Source organism: Dromiciops gliroides, chromosome 1, assembly GCF_019393635.1.
Source record: "Dromiciops gliroides isolate mDroGli1 chromosome 1, mDroGli1.pri, whole genome shotgun sequence".
NCBI classification, from domain to species: Eukaryota; Metazoa; Chordata; class Mammalia; order Microbiotheria; family Microbiotheriidae; genus Dromiciops; species Dromiciops gliroides.
In genome coordinates this window covers 575,489,144-575,505,177 of record NC_057861.1, presented here as the reverse complement: position 1 = coordinate 575,505,177, position 16,034 = coordinate 575,489,144, and the positions used below count along the sequence as shown (strand labels likewise).

At 38.6% G+C, this 16,034-nt stretch overlaps 1 protein-coding gene across 7 annotated transcripts in view; it reads right to left on the bottom strand.

Moving 5' to 3' along the window:
* Nucleotides 1–16,034, bottom strand: part of APBA1 (amyloid beta precursor protein binding family A member 1) — a 284,105-nt gene that overhangs the window by 150,964 nt on the left and 117,107 nt on the right. For 5 of the 7 annotated variants that reach the window (XM_043976132.1, XM_043976130.1, XM_043976126.1 and 2 more), the window contains one exon: nt 1,188–1,335. The exons of the other annotated variants lie outside the window; for them this stretch is intronic. The gene's annotated coding sequence lies outside the window, so the exon portion shown is untranslated. The remainder of the gene's footprint in view (nt 1–1,187; nt 1,336–16,034) is intronic. 7 annotated transcript variants of the gene reach the window in all.

Here is a 16,034-nt window from a genome sequence, read left to right as displayed (position 1 = left end):
TAGAAGAGCCTTAGAATATTTTTCTTTTCTGAAAAAACCTTTGGTGTTTTTCAGTCTCTTCAGTTATGTCCAACTCTTTGTGATCCCATTAGGTGTTTTCTTGGCAGATAGTGGAGCAGTTTGTCATTTCCTTCTCCATCTTATTTTACAGATGAGGAAACTGAGGAAAGCAGGGTTAAGCCACTTGTTCAAGGCCACATAGCTAGTAAATGTCTGAGGCCAGATGTGAACTCAGGGAGATGAGTCTCCCTGACTCCAGGCTCAGCACTCTATCCACTGCACCATCTATTGCTCATTCAACAATTCATATTAGAAAACATTTAAGTGCTACTGTGTGCTAAGTACTATGCTAACTGATGGGGACATAAAGAAAAAAAAATCAAACCATTTCCATTCTATTGGATACTTCATTCCTTCATGAGAGTGCTACCTAGACTGCACGGATTGCTACCTTTCTGTCCCTTAATATTGTATTAGTATAGTATATAGTAGAATATAGTTATATTCTAGTATAGTATGGCACATAGTATTCTATAGTATTATAGTATAGTATAGTAGATAGTATTCTATAATATCCTAGTATAGCATAGCATAGTCCATAGTATTCTATCATATCTTAGTATAGTAGAGTAGAATATCAGTATAATAATGATAGCTCACATTTATGTAGAGCTTTAAATGTTATAAAAGGCTTTACATATATTACTTCACTTGATCTTCCTAAGAAGCAGAGAGGTAGGTGCTATAGTCATACCGGTTTTATGGATGATGGAACCAAAGTAGGCAGAGTTTGTGATTTGCTCTGTCCTCATCTGTAAAATGAGCTGGAGAAGGAAAGGGCAAACCACTCCAGTATCTTTGCCAAGACAATTCCAAATGGGGTCATGCACAGTTGGACACAGCTGAAATGGCTGAACTACAACAACAATAGGTAGCAGTTTTGTCTGAGGCCGGACATGAACTCAAGTCTTCCTGATTCCTAGTCCAGTGTTCTCTCCATGATACCATCTATCTGCTGGAGTGGCTGTTCTGGTTTCTAGAGTGACTGTGGCCAAACTCTGGAGATGGGACTCTGAGGTTCACTAAGATAGCTCTTTGAGAAGCCAGGGTCATCTCAATATTACAGTGAGGCAGCAGAGCAGGAAATTAGAGGAGCTGACATTAATACAGAGGCTTTTATCACTTACCTCGGATCAGGCAGCTTGTAAGCATCAGAGGCAAATTCAAATCCAAGTCTCTCTTGCTTTTCAGCCCTAAACTCTCCTGCACCACAGTGTTCAGTTCATCAGAAGCAGGGGCAATAAGACCCACCGATGTTAGCAGGTGCAACTCAGCCTACGGTGTAAAAAAGAACTATCATTGACACTTCTAGTTCTGAGTCTCTCTTAACTTAATACAAATCAAAGCCCTATTGGTCCCAATCAGCTTTGGTGAACAAGGAACCTGGGGAGCAAGGTTGGAACCTAAGGCATTACTAAGGGAGCATGAAGGAACAGCTAACAAAAGAGACTAATGTCTGATTCATCCAGTTATAGAGGATAAAGGAAATTAGCGCACATTCAACTAAATTGTTCTCAAGGGCAGAAATTCATAGTGATAAATTGAAACATTCCAAGCCTAAAAGAGGCTACCTGTGGGAAACTGCACAGATCAGTTTAGGGATCACTGCTTTTCATTAGTTATACAAACGTCCTAAAAAACGCTACTGAATATAAATTTCCAGGTCAGCAGAGGGCACAAAACCCAGGATACACAGAGATTTAGCAAAATGAGAGATGAGTAAATGAACTAAATATAATTTTTTTATTTTAAACAACGAGATATTTGACTTGAAGGGAAAATTATCTAGGATCAATTTCTATATAGCAATTTATCCCTACTGAGAGACAGAGATTGCCCCACATGTAACAGCTACATACAAAAAGTTATAAAATCATCCTTGGTTTTACAATGGTAAAAGAAAAACATTGAAATCATCCAATCAAACAAGGTATACAAGGATTTTTTTGTGCTTTTTTTTTTTTTTGGTGGTGTTAAATACTGAGAGCAAAATAACTTACTGGAATATAAAGATAAAAGTTGAATGAGCATGCCACTAATGTAGAAAAGGGATATTTTCACAGAACCAGTTTGTTTTTTCCCCTCCCCATCTCCATGTGATGTTGATAAAAACATACCATTGGCCATTTAGTTTTTTAAAATATGCATTATGCCTTTCCACTTTATGTACAATAAAGGAATGGGGGAAGGGAATAAAAGAAGAGAGAAAACTATACTGCTGTAGTCAGGTTGTGGATGAACCAAATCTTGGTTTTCTAATTGTGAATATATTTGTTTTCCTTGGGAGCACAGTTCTGGAGTAGAATTGCAGGTTGTCTTTTTAGTAAACACCTCCTGTCTGCTGCTGACATACATCAATTGTATCTTCATCCTCCATTTCCTACTGTTGCAGGTGTGTCTGTTTCATTGATTGGTTGCCCATCAAATCAGAATCTGATCTGCCTCATTGACAAACCCTGTTGTTCACAATAGGCTTTCATTAGGCCTCAGAAGGATGAATAAAATTTTGTATATTACCCAAACCTCATGTTATCCAACAAATTTAACTCTTCCTTCATCAGACTTCAGCTGTAACTAGGGGAAGCAGGGTGGCAAAACTGAGACTTTGTCTCCAGGATCCCAAATTTAGTGGGCACTCACAGCACTTGTACTCCTTTAGTAACCTAGAAACATTGTCCCTGGCTGTTTCCCAGTACTTAGAATTCACTCCTTCCTCACCTCTGCCTTGTTTCTTTCAAAGCCCTGCTCAAGGGTCACTTTACAAAAGAAGTTTTTCGTGATTCCCCATAACCCACCATAATTTGTCTTGTATTTATTTTGCATTGTATTATTTACAAATTTATCGACTTCCCCAATAGAAGGTAAGCTCCTTGAGGGCAGGAACTATTTCACTTTGTTTTTCTATCCCTAGCACCTAGTACAGTGCCTGAAGCAGAAGAGGCATTTAATAAATGCTTTTTTCAGTGTTTGATTGGTTGAGATGGCTATCCAGAATGATTAATTAAAACAGGAAGCTATGTTGAGCTCATTATCTGAAGCACCAGGATCACTCCCCCACATTGTATATAGTGGCTTCCCTAGTAGTTGCCTCATCACACCAGTGTCCTGTGTGTCCCACCCTCCTCAAATGAAGGTATGGTTTATATCTAGTTTGTGATAGTTGCCCTAAGTACACAAAAAACTTCCTAGTTATAGCTATGACCAGACCTTTCCCAGAAAAGCTAAGGAGTAACAACGGTGCTTTGTTCCAGGGTGTGGATCAGAGGTGTCAATCATGTAGTCACACATAGCCTCCTAACAAGATTAAAATATAATTGTAAAATATTTAATAAAGTAACTAAAAGTATAATAAAACAGATAAAATGTTAATACAAGGTTTTCTAAGTCATTATGCAACCCACAGGGATCTTTATGTAGGGTTTAATGGCCAACCATTTCTATTTGAGTTCATTACCACTTGGTGTAGGCATTATTCAACCAAATCAAGGAATTTATCAACAAGGATTTAGCAAGAGCCTGCTATGTGCCTGGCACCACGCTGAGTGCAGGGGGTGCAAAGATGAATCAGTGTACCCCCAGGGAGCTCTATGTTTGATTGGGGAAAGTAATATGTACATAATGAGCAAATGTAAAATATGTTACAATTACTATTATAATACAATATAACTATAATACATAATATTAAGTAAATATAAGGTTATTTCAGAAGGAGTAGGGGCAGGGAATAGCACCTGGGGCCAGGAGGTAGGATCAGGAAAGGCCTCATCTAAGAGGGAACACTCAAGGTGAGCTTTAAAAGAGGGATAAGGAGGCATGGGGAGGCAGTCTGTGCAAGGGAACAGCAGTGGGAGGTGGAGTGTCATGAATGAGGAACAGTGAGTATGCCAGTTTGGTTGGGCACAAAATGGGCACAGAGTGCACACAGTGAGGTTATGTATAATGGAGTTGGAAAAGTGGGCTACCATGGCCAGATGGTGAAGGGCTTTAAATGTCAAGCAGAAAAATCTGTATTTTGTCCTAGAGGCAACAGTGAGCCATTTAGAGCTCTTTGAGATGGGGAATGATGTGATCAGATTTGTGTTTTAGGAATATTACTTTGGTAGCTGAATGGAGAATGGATTGGAAAAGAAGAGACAGTTGAGACAAGGACACCAATTAGGAGGTTATGATAGCACTTTAAGGTGATGATGGGGACCTCAACTGGGATGGTGGCTGTGTGAGTGGAGAGAAGGGAATGTATATGAAAGATGTTTTGGAGGTAGAAGTGGCAATACCTGGTAACTGACTGCATCATGAGGAAGAGTAAGGAGCTGAGGACGACCTCAAGGCTGTGAATTTGGGTGACTAGAAGGATGGTGGTAACCTCTACACAAATAGGGAATCTGGGGGAAAAGAAACTGAGTTCTGTTTTGGACATGATGAATTCAAGATACCTATGTGATATTCAGAGGAAACTGTCTAATAGGTGGGACATTGTTGTTATTCAGTTATGTCTGACTCCTCATGACCTCATTTGGGGTTTTCTTGAAAAAGATCCTGGATTGGCTTGCCATTACCAGCTCATTTTACCCATGAGAAAACTGAGGCAAACAGGGTTAAGTGACTGTATGACAAGTCATACAGCTAGTATGTGTCTGAGTCTGGGTTTGAACTTAGGAAGATTAGTCTTCCTGACTCCAAGCCTGGTGCTCTATCCACTGTGCCACATAGTAGACAGAATAGGGAAGGATAGCTATGTAGATCTTGAAGTCTGCTTTAAGATGAGCGTGTAGAAGAAGAGAGAAGAGGACTCAGGACAGAGACACACATATGGGTATAGAACATTGATCACCCAGCAAAAGGGGCTTAGAGGACTGAAACTATCAAGTAGAAAACCAGAAAGAAAAGAAACAGAAGGGGGCAGCTAGGTGTTGCAGTGGATAAAGCACTGGCCCTGGATTCAGGAGGACCTGAGTTCAAATCCACCCTCAGACACACAACATTTACTAGCTGTGTGACCCTGGGCAAGTCACTTAAACCTCATTGCTCTGCCAAAAAAAAAAAAGAAAAAAAGAAAGGAAAGAAACAGAAGCTGAGATAATCCAAAATTAGAAAATCAGTTTCAGAATAACAGATGTAAATATCCTGCCTCTGACACTTATTACTTTGGCAAGACACAACTTTCTTGGGCCTTAGTTTCCTCATCTTCAAAATGGGAAAGTTGGAAGTGATGGCTTTGGAGATCTATGTTCTTATTGTTGATTATATTGTATTAATTATATTATTTGGTATATATTATCATAATATTATTATATATTATATTAATCAGTATAGGTGAGTTATGCTACTAAAGAATAAGATTTCTACTAAAGGGGATTTCATAGAGTCAGAAATAGCCGATCTATCATGAATAAGAAGCAAATTAAAATCACAATGGTAATATATACCATATCATCTATGGATGAATTATTATAAAGGGAGAATAACCAATGAATTAATATGTGCTAACAAAGGAGCTAGGTGGCATGGTGGATAGAGTGGCAGCCCTGGAGTCAGGAAGACTCATCTTCCTGAGTTCAAATCCAGTTTCAGACACCTACTAGCTGTGTGACCCTGGGCAAGTTACTTAACCCTGTATGCCTTAGTTTTCTCATCTGTAAAATGAGCTGGAAAAGGAAATGGCAAACCACTCCAGTATCTTTACCAAGAAAACTTTTAACAAGATTAAATAGCAACAACATGTGCCAATAATGCCTTATCCACTCACATCAGAATTTCCCATTCAAGGTTTGGAGGAAGGTGAGAATATGGAATAACAGATGCTTAGTCTGTGGGATGCAACAGTACCCACATAGCATCAAAGATCTAGAGGAAAACCTGTAGCATTTCTGGAGGACATGGACAAGATGAGAGGGCATCAATGGACTGAAGTCTTCTCCACTGCAGAGAGTACCTCAACTATGAGACCACAGTTCCACTAAAGTATTCAAGGACAACATTTAGAGATGCAAATGCAAGGTACCTTAGAGATGATCTAGTTCGACTTCCTCATTTTACAAATGAGAATTTAAACCCATGCACTCTGACTATAGTATCAATGTCCTTTCTATTATGATAGTAATAACTAACATTTATATAGAATTCACTACATATGAGGTACTATGACAAGTGCCTTACAATTATTATCTCATTTGATCCTCACAACAGCCCTGCAAGGTAGGTGCTATTATTGTTTCCATTTTGCAGGTAAGGAAACTGAGGCAAACAGAAATTAGGTAATTTTTCCAGGGTAACACAGTGTTTGAGGTAGGATTTGAACTCCAGTCTTCTTAACTCTACATCCAACTCTCTATCCACTGTACCACCAAGATGCCCCTCTTCTCTATTCATATATAGATGAATATGTAGGTGTATTTATATGTGTGGATATATTTATATACACATATAAAGGTAGGTGGCGCAGTGGATGGAGCATTGGACCTAGATTTAGGAAGACTTGATTTCAAATAATGCCTCAAATACTTACTAGCTGTGACCCTGAACAAGTAACTTATCTGCTATTTGTCTCAGTTTCTTCATCAGTAAAATAGAGATAATAGCAACTTTCCAGCAATACAATGATCCAAGACGAATCCTAAAAGACTAATGATGAAGCATATTATTTTTACAGTTTCTTTCATTTTTCTTTCATTTTGCTCTTCTTGTACAAAATGAGTAATATGGAAATGTTTTACATAATTGCATATGTATAATCTATATCTGATGGCTTACTCTCTCAGGAAAGGAGAAAGGGATGGAATTTGGAACTAGAAACTTTTTTAAAATGTTAAAAAAATTTAACATGCAATTGGGGGGAAAAATATATATTTTTAATTGAACAGAATTTTATTTTCCAAAATATATGTAAAAACAAATTTTGACATCAATTTTTTAAAACTTTGTGTTCCAACTTCTCTTCCTCCATTCCCATCCCCCCACCCACAAGAACTCAAGCAATTCAAAATAAGTTATACATGAGTAGTCATGGAAAACACTCCCTCATTAGCTAGGTTGTGAGAGAAAACAGTTAAAAAACAAAACTTCAGATTAAGGAATTGTCAAAAAAATTTTTTTAAATGTGTTTCCATCTGTTTTCAGATACTATCAGTTCTTTCTCTGTAGATGGGTTGCAATTTTCATAAGTCCTTCAGGGTTATATTGGATCATTGCCTTGCTGAAAATAACAACATGCTTCTCAGCAGATCATTTTACACTATTGCTGTTATTTTGTATACAGTACATTTCACTGCGCTTTAATTCATGTAGGTCTTTCCAGGTTTTTCTGATAGTATCCTGTTCATCGTAACCTGTATTTAGTACCTTAAACTTGACAAAGAATTTTCTTCATAATAGCCCAGCAAAATAGGTACCCTATGTTTTGCCATTATAATAAATCATCATAGGGGCAGCTAGGTGGCACAGTGGATAGAGCACCAGCCCTGGAGTCAGGAGGACCTGAGTTCAAACCCAACCTCAGGCACTTGACACTTACTAGCTGTGTGACCCTGGGCAAGTCACTTAACCCCAATTGCCTCACCAAAAAAAAAAATAATAATAATAAATCATAACTATTTCCCTCCATCCTATTCCCTTCCCATGATATTTACTCTATTTTCTTTTCTTTCTTTTTTTTTTTTTAGTGAGGCAACTGGGGTTAAGTGACTTGCCCACGGTCACACAGCTAGTAAGTGTTAAGTGTCTGAGGCCGAATTTGAACTCAGGTACTCCTGACTCCAGGGTCGGTGCTCTATCCACTGTTCCACCTAGCTGCCCCTTTACTCTATTTTCTATCTTCTTTTAACCTATTCCTCCTCAAAAGTGTTTTACTTCTGACTGTCCCCTCCCCCACTCTGCACTCCCTTTTTTCACCCTTCCCTCCTCATCCTCTTCCCCTCCTACTTTCCTGTAGGGTTAAATAGATTACTCCTCCCAATTGGGTGTGAATGTTATTTCCTCCTTGAGCTCACTCTGATGAGATTAAGGTCTTTGAGCTAATTCTGTGTTCTAAATTTTTCTTCCTCCCTCCCTCCTCAAAACTCCGTATGAAATCAAGCAATTCAATATGTCATACTTGTGCAGTAATACAGAACATCTTCACCTTCCTCGAAAGTGTTTAGCTTTTTACTGCTCTCTCCCCCAATCTGCCCTTCCCTCCTTCCCGTCTTCTCCCCACCCCCTTATTTCCCTCCCCTCCCTCAGGGCAAAAATATATTACTATACCTACTTAAGTATGTATGTTAGTCCCTCTTTGAGCCAATTCTGATGATATTAAGGTTCACTCACTCCTCAACTCCTTCTTCCTCTTCCCCTCCCTTCACCTCCATAAGCTTTTTTCTTGTTTCCTTCATGTGAACTACCTCTCCCCAGACCATCTCTTCCCTTCCCCCTCCCCTAGTCTATTCCTCCTACACCTCAACCCTATTTTAAAGATGTCATCATAGGTTAGTTAGGTGGTACAGTGGACAAAGCACCAGCCCTGGACCCAGAAGGCCCCAAGCCCAAATCCGGCCCCAGACATAAGACACCCCACCCTGTTTGCCTCACAAAGAACAAAACATAAATGCTTTACAGATATCATCCCTTCATATTCAGTTCAGACTTGTGTCTTCTGTGAATTCCTTACTGAGAAAGTTCTTATGAGTTCGAAGTATTATCTTCCCATGTAGGAATATAAGCAGTTTGATCTTTTAATATTCCTCATGAAGTCTTTTTCCTGTTTACCTTTTTATGCTTCTCCAGGGTCTTGTATTTGAAAGTCAAATTTTTTAATTCAGTTCAGGTCTTTTCATCACAAATGCTTGAAAGACCTCTTTCTCATTGAAATCCCATTTTTGCCTCTGAAAGATTATACTCAGTTTTGCTGGGTACATGATTTTTGGCTGAAGTCCTAGTTCCTTTGCCCTCTGAAATATCATATTCCATGCCCTTTGATCCTTTAATGTAGAAGCTACTAGATCTTGCTTTATCCTTATTGGAGCTCCACAGTATTTGAATTCCTTTTTTCTAGCTGCTTGCAATATTTTCTCCTTGACCTGGGAGCTCTAGAATTTGGCTATAATATTCCTGGAGGTTTTTCTTTTGGGATCTCTTTCAGGAGGTGATCTGTGGATTCTTTCAATTTCTATATTGCCTTCTGCTTCTAGAATATCAGGGCAATTTTCCCTCACAATGTCTTGGAGGATGGTTTCTAAGTTCTTATTTTGGTCATGGTTTTCAGGTAGTCCAATGATTTTCAAATGATCTCTCCTGGATCTGTTTACCATGTCAGCTGTTTTTCCAAGGAGATATTTCATATTGCCCTCTATTTTTTTATTCGGTTGGATTTGCTTTACTGTGACTTGGTTTCATATAAGGTCACTAGCTTCCATTTGTTCAATCTTAATTCTTAGGCAATTATTTTCTTGAGAGAGCTTTTCTATTTCTTTTCCCATTTGGCTTTTCAAACTGTTGAATTTTTTCTCATGACTTTCCTGCATTGCTCATTTCTCTTTCCATTCTTTCCTCCATTTCTCTAAATCTTCCTTCTATCTCTCCTCTTTTCTTTTCAAAGTTCCTTTTGAATGCTTCCATGGCCTGAGACCAGTTCATATTTTTCTTGGAAGTTTTGAATGTTGGAGCTTTGACTTTGTTATTATCTTCTTCTTCTGAGCGTGTACTGTGGTCTACTTTTCCCCCAAAGAAGTTTTCGATGGTCTGCTGCTTTCTCTGCCTACTCATCTTGGCTGCCTATTTCTTGGCTTTTAACCCTTTCTTAAAGTGTAGTGCTGCTTCCAGGACACAATATTCGATCTACAGCATGGCCCAGGGGGTGATTGGGCTTCTTCTCAGCCTGCCTGGCCTGTGTGTAACCATGGCTGCTTTCTCTTTGACCCGGAAACAGAAGTCTGATTGAACTCTGATTCTCTATGGTCAGAAGCTTGGTGTGCCTGTGCCCCTCCCCCACTGGGCCACCACCACTCGGAACCAGTATGCTTTGCCCTAACTCCAGCAGAGACTGCTTCCACTTCACCCCAGCCTACCGCTGAACCCCCTCACTAGTCGGTGATTGGAGCCTCAGAAGCTGCTGGCACTGAAGACTCTGAGGTATTCTGGAAGCACTGTCTTTTCCTGGCTGGGTCCGGACTGCACTGAGCTGTTCAGCCTGATCAGTAGGTGATCGCAATTGCCCTCTTTTGCTGAAATATAGTCTCACTCTGTTCTTGTATGCATTAGACTGCTCTGGGGTTTTTTTTGTTGCTATTGTTATTTTGTTTTTTTACCACATTATTTGGGCATGAGTGGACGGGTTTATCTGGAGCTTGTGGGAGTCACAGCCTCTCCTCTGCCATCTTGGCTCTGCCCCCCCGAAATAAGTTTTTTTTCCAAAAAATAAAAAAAATAATAGCAACTCCTTCCCAGTGCTGTTGTGAAGATCAATTCAAGTAATATTTGTAAAGCACTTTATCAACTACATAATTCTAGCTTTTATTATATATATATATATTAGAATGTATAAAAATTAATCTTGTAATTTGGTTATGATTTCATCAGACCTAAATTTAGCAACCTGAATGCTCTCTTAATCTAAAAAAATTCAAATTTCAGATTTAAGCCATTATCATTCTTATGAAAGTTGATTTTAAAAATGATCCATTTTCCCTGCCCAGTTTTCACTGTTTCAGTGAGGAAAAGAAACATTTTTTCTTTTTTCCCCTCTTAATGAACCTTGAAATTAATAGATTTTTGCTGATCACATCTTTCCTCCACTCTCACTAGCTTTATCAATTTTATTAGAATACCTTTTCTGGGATGTTTAATAATGTTAAAACAAAAACCATTAGTGCAAACTCTATTCCCACATTCCATTCCATACTCTAACCTGGAGGCTCTTTTATTTTTGTGAAGAGTGATATGCATTATTTTAAAAGACCTTACTTTTAAAAAAAATCTCTAAAATATGCTGAAATTCCATCTCATATTTATCTGTTTTGCTTGACTTAATCTTCATGTTAAAAATATAATTGATGGGGCAGCTAGATAGCACAGTGGATAAAGCACCGGCCCTGGATTCAGGAGTACCTGAGTTCAAATCCGGCCTCAGACACTTGACACTTACTAGCTGTGTGATCCTGGGCAAGTCACTTAACCCCCATTGCCCCGCAAAAACAAACAAACAAACAAAAAAAAACAAACAAAAAATATAATTGACTCACACTATTACCAGATGGCTACTCAAGAAGGAGGAAAATAATGAAAGTATCTGCTAGACAAAAGCCCATGTTTATGCTACAACTCAATTTACCTTAAAAGAACCATCCCCTTTTTAGAATAGCCTTTCCTGTCCCTGACAATCAGGTGGGTCACTCTCTCCAAAACATCAGAACAGTAGGTCTTTGCCTTGACCAAATACTATCAGAGAGCTTGATTATTTCCATAGCACCCAGTGACTTTTGTTAGTGCAAAAGTCACAGGGATAAAATGTCAAGAAACACAAGCTACCCATCTGGAAAGCAAACACTGCAGCTTCTCCTCCACCTTGACTCCTGATAAGTTGTGCATTGTGACATTCATTTAACAGAGAGAGACTATTTTCCTGTGGCAGTGTTCTATTCCCAGGGACATCTTTTCCCTAAAGTGAAGATACCAAAACCCACTGAATTCCAGGGGCACCTTCCCAAGTATTTACCCACTCTTGATTTCTGCATGTCTAATAGCCAGCCTCCTCTCTGTTTCTGGAGCACAGGACTTGCAGATAAATGAAGGAACTTGTGCCCTCATGCAATTAATCTGAAGAGCTCTGGAAATGCTGAGGCAATTTAATTTCATCTGTGGTGCTTTGAAACCCAGTGACAACCTTAACGGCTTTAATACTAAAGGACAATCTCCTTTAGAGAGCTTTATTAATATTAATATAGTGATCTCAGAGCAATATTTAAAAACAAAGAGTGTGTCCCCACTTTCGATTTTTAAATCACCGAATCATAAAAGCTCTGGCTTTCCATCATTTTCCCTGATTAAGGATGTGGACTCCAATAAAGTTGGATTGAAATTTGATTATGCCACTGAGAGAGGAGGTTGGAAGGATGTTTCTGAATTCTTATGGTCCTCAGCAGTTGAAAGAAATGAAACTGGTCATTTTAATAAATCAGTTATTTAACAAACATAATTTTATTTTGGGTTGGGGTGTGTGTATGTGTGTGTGTGTGTGTTGTGTGTGTGTGTGTGTGTGTGTGCGCGTGTGAGAGAGATACCAAAGACTATAATTGGTTTCTGTCTTCAAGGAGCTTATAAACTCTATTTAGGATAGAGAAGACAACAACAACCAGAGCACAAGGTATATCATACATACATACACACATATAGTGTGTATACACATACATATGTGTACATATACATATATAAACACGCAAATATATATATGTATAAATGTTCCTGGAGACAAGTTGCAATTATAGCTCAAATCTATATGGTATATTGATATGATGGACTCGGAGTTAGGAAGACCTAGGTTCAAATCCCACCTTTGAAATTTATTGGTTGTGTTAAAACTAATTGTCATGCAACTTGCCCTAGATAAGCCATTTAATCACTGTAAACTACATAGACATCTTGCAATCTGCATTGGTGGATGGAGTTCCCATAGTGGGAGTTCTGCCTGCTGCAGAAATATCAGGTGTTTTAAGTGCTTATGTTCACTTTGATAAATTTATAGATATAGCATAAACTTTATAGTTTTACAAAGTACTTTCTTCACAAAAATCCTATAAAGTGGGTTGTTTCTTTGTATTCCTAGCATGTAGCACAGTGCATGGCACATAGGAAGTGCTTAATAAATACTTGTTGACTGACTGTAATGAACATAATATTATATTTCTTTTACAAATCAGGAAACCAAGGTACAGAGAGGTATAGTGATTTACCCATTATCATATAGCCACTAAATGTCAGAGCTGAGCAAATTCTGCCTCACTTACCAGCTCTGACCCTGGATGAGTCACCCAACCTCTCTGTCTACCTCAGTTTCCTAATCTGTGAAATGGAGATAATATTTAAGAATGTAATGGGTTTTGAACCCAGAAGTCTAGGGCTCTTGCAACTTCACCATTCTGCCCTCCACACATCTCTGACATGGGCAGCGAGTTCTCCTTTAATACTTAAATGTAAAAGTACTTTGTAAACCTTGAAGTGTTATATACAGTTATATAAGTGTTATATTTATATATGTGTGTGTGTTATTGTCCTCTTTAGAGAGGAAAGAATATTTATATTTAAATTTTAGGAGGCAGGGTTTGTTCTATTTAGAATACTAAGAAAAATGAATGAATACACATTATCCTTAATTCCTCAGAATAAGAGCTGAATATTACACCAAGATAACTGGCCTGAGGCATTTACTCTGGACCAGATATGAGAAATATATAAATAGCTTGAAAGTTTACAGTCTGGACCACTTAATTCAACATTCTGGGAGAATGGTTGGAGGAGGTTTTGCAGGAAAAAAGCCTTTAGCTCATTTGTCATTTTAGAGGACATCTTCTCCAGGATTCTGTCCTCTCTGCTCAGATCTGGAATGGACAACTGAGAAAATAAGAAGTCCCCAGTGCTGGGGGTACACTCTGTTCTTCCCAAGGTGAGAAGCTGCCTCTGCTTCTAGTCTTCAGCTCCTTCATTTTTTTTTTTTTTGGGGTGAGGCAATGAGGGTTAAGTGATTTTCCCAGGGTCACACACCTATTAAGTGTAAAGTGTCTGAGGCCGGATTTGAACTCAGGTCCTCCTGAATCCAGAGCCGTTGCTTTATCCACTGTGCCACCTATCTGCCCCCAGCTCCTTCATTTTTAGCATGCATGCTAATATACACATAAGGATGTAGTGGCTTTAGTGGTGGCCATTATAGGCTCAGAGATACAGAGCTGCAAGGGACCCCAGAACTTCTTTAATTCAACCTCTTCATTTTGTAGTTGAAGAAACTGAGGCCTAGAGACATTAAGTGATTTATACAAGGTCACGGTAGTGAATGGCAGGGTCAGGATTCGAACCCAGGAAAAATCCTGCACTCTTTCTGCAATACATTCGAGTAAGGAAGCTCCCTTCAAAAAGTCATATAGTTCACACTTTTGCCTCTTGTAAGGCTTGGTTACAATTAGTACAGTGATGTCCAGCTTGATAAAATATAACAACCAGCACTTACAGTCCTCTGGTATGGCCTTTGAGAATTCTGGGTTGCCTCCAAACTACAATGAGGCATCACAGTAGGGCTTCTATTATTTTCTTTTCTTATGTGTGTAATCCACATGAGATACCATTTAAACCTATTTTCTCATCAAGGGAGGACTTTTGCTACATTCAAACAGAAACTTTTTTTCATAAAATTTCACAATACAGTTTGAACATATTACTTCTTGTTCTTTTTTTTGGTGGAAATGGGGAAAAAGAGCCATTCATTATCTACAACAAAATTATCTTTGATATAATCCATGGTTATTAAATTAATTTTAATGTTTTTCTTCTCTGGAGCAAATCACCCTACTTCCTTTAACATATTCACTCAGGAACTATTCTTTCACTGTGATGCTAAATTAATGAGCCTCTAAAAGCATTGGTACCATCAACAGCAATGCGCTTCTGGGAGGTATGCATTTGATTCCTTGAGCTATTCAAAAGGACCAAATGGTTATTCTATTATTATATAATATCAGATATTATTAATAATAATTATTAATATTAGATCATATTAGAGTTGATAGAGATCTGGAAGATTAATTTCCCATCACCTGCAAAGTAAATCAGGGCTTTATAATGGTTCTAATGCTGTTAAGTTAATTAAGTTAATGAAGGCATTTTTGAGGATACACAAAAGGACTAATGAAACTGGAATTTAAACATCCTAAGAGGTAAAAGGAACTCAAATACTTTTTACTTGGGGATGGGGGATACTTCCATATTCTCATCAATGTGGTTGTAGTAGATGGAAAGATTCTGGGGAAAGTGAGAGAAACTATCCCCCCCTCCAACTTTCCTGTGGTTGGGCATGGAAGTAAAGGGACTGGATCACATTGGCAGGGATGGATCCAACAACCCTTAAGGTAAGAGCTAAATCTGCCTCCTAGGCTTTGAGAAACCTTCTTTGGCAGACTAGCAATATCATCAAAAGTTCCTGGGACAGTCGTTCTGGAGGTTTGGTGTATGATAACTGTGTTCCTCAATAATAATAACTGACATTTATGTAGCATTTTAAAGTTTACAAAGCACTTCATTATCTCATTGGACCCTACCTTCTCAGTTATTGTGTGAGGGAGGTAGTCGTTCAACAAGCATTTTTAAAGCACCTACCATGTGCCAGGCACTATTCTAAGCATTGGAGATACAGAGAGAGGCAAAAATACAGTCCCTGATCTCCAGTTGCTCACAGATGAATAGGAGAGACAACATGCAACAAATTATGTACAACCAAGATGAATACTGGATAAATCAAAGTTAGTTTCATAGAGAAGACACTAGGATGGAAGACTGGGAAAGGTTTTTTGTAGAGGTAAGACTTTAATTTAAACTTGAAGGAAGCCAGGAGGTAGAAATGAGGAGGGAGAGAATTATAGGCATGGGAGACAACCAGTGAAAATGGTCAATCAAGAAACTGAATGCCTTGTATGAGGAGGAAACAGCCAGGAGGCCCATGTCACTAGATCTTGGAGTACTTGAAGGTGAAATAAAATATAAGAAGACTGGTAAGGTAGGAGGGAGATGGGTTAGGAAGGGCTTTAAAAGTTAGAGGTTTTTATATTTGATTCTGGAGATATTAGGGAGTCACTGAACTTAGTTGGATGGGGAGTAAGGGAAAGAAGGAGAGCGACATGGTCAGACCTGTTCTTTAGAAAGCACAGGTTTTGACAGGATTTGACAACTGAGTGGAGGATGATTAGAATGGGAAGAGACTTGTGGCAAGAAGGGAGACCAACCAGCATACTATTGCAATAGTGCAG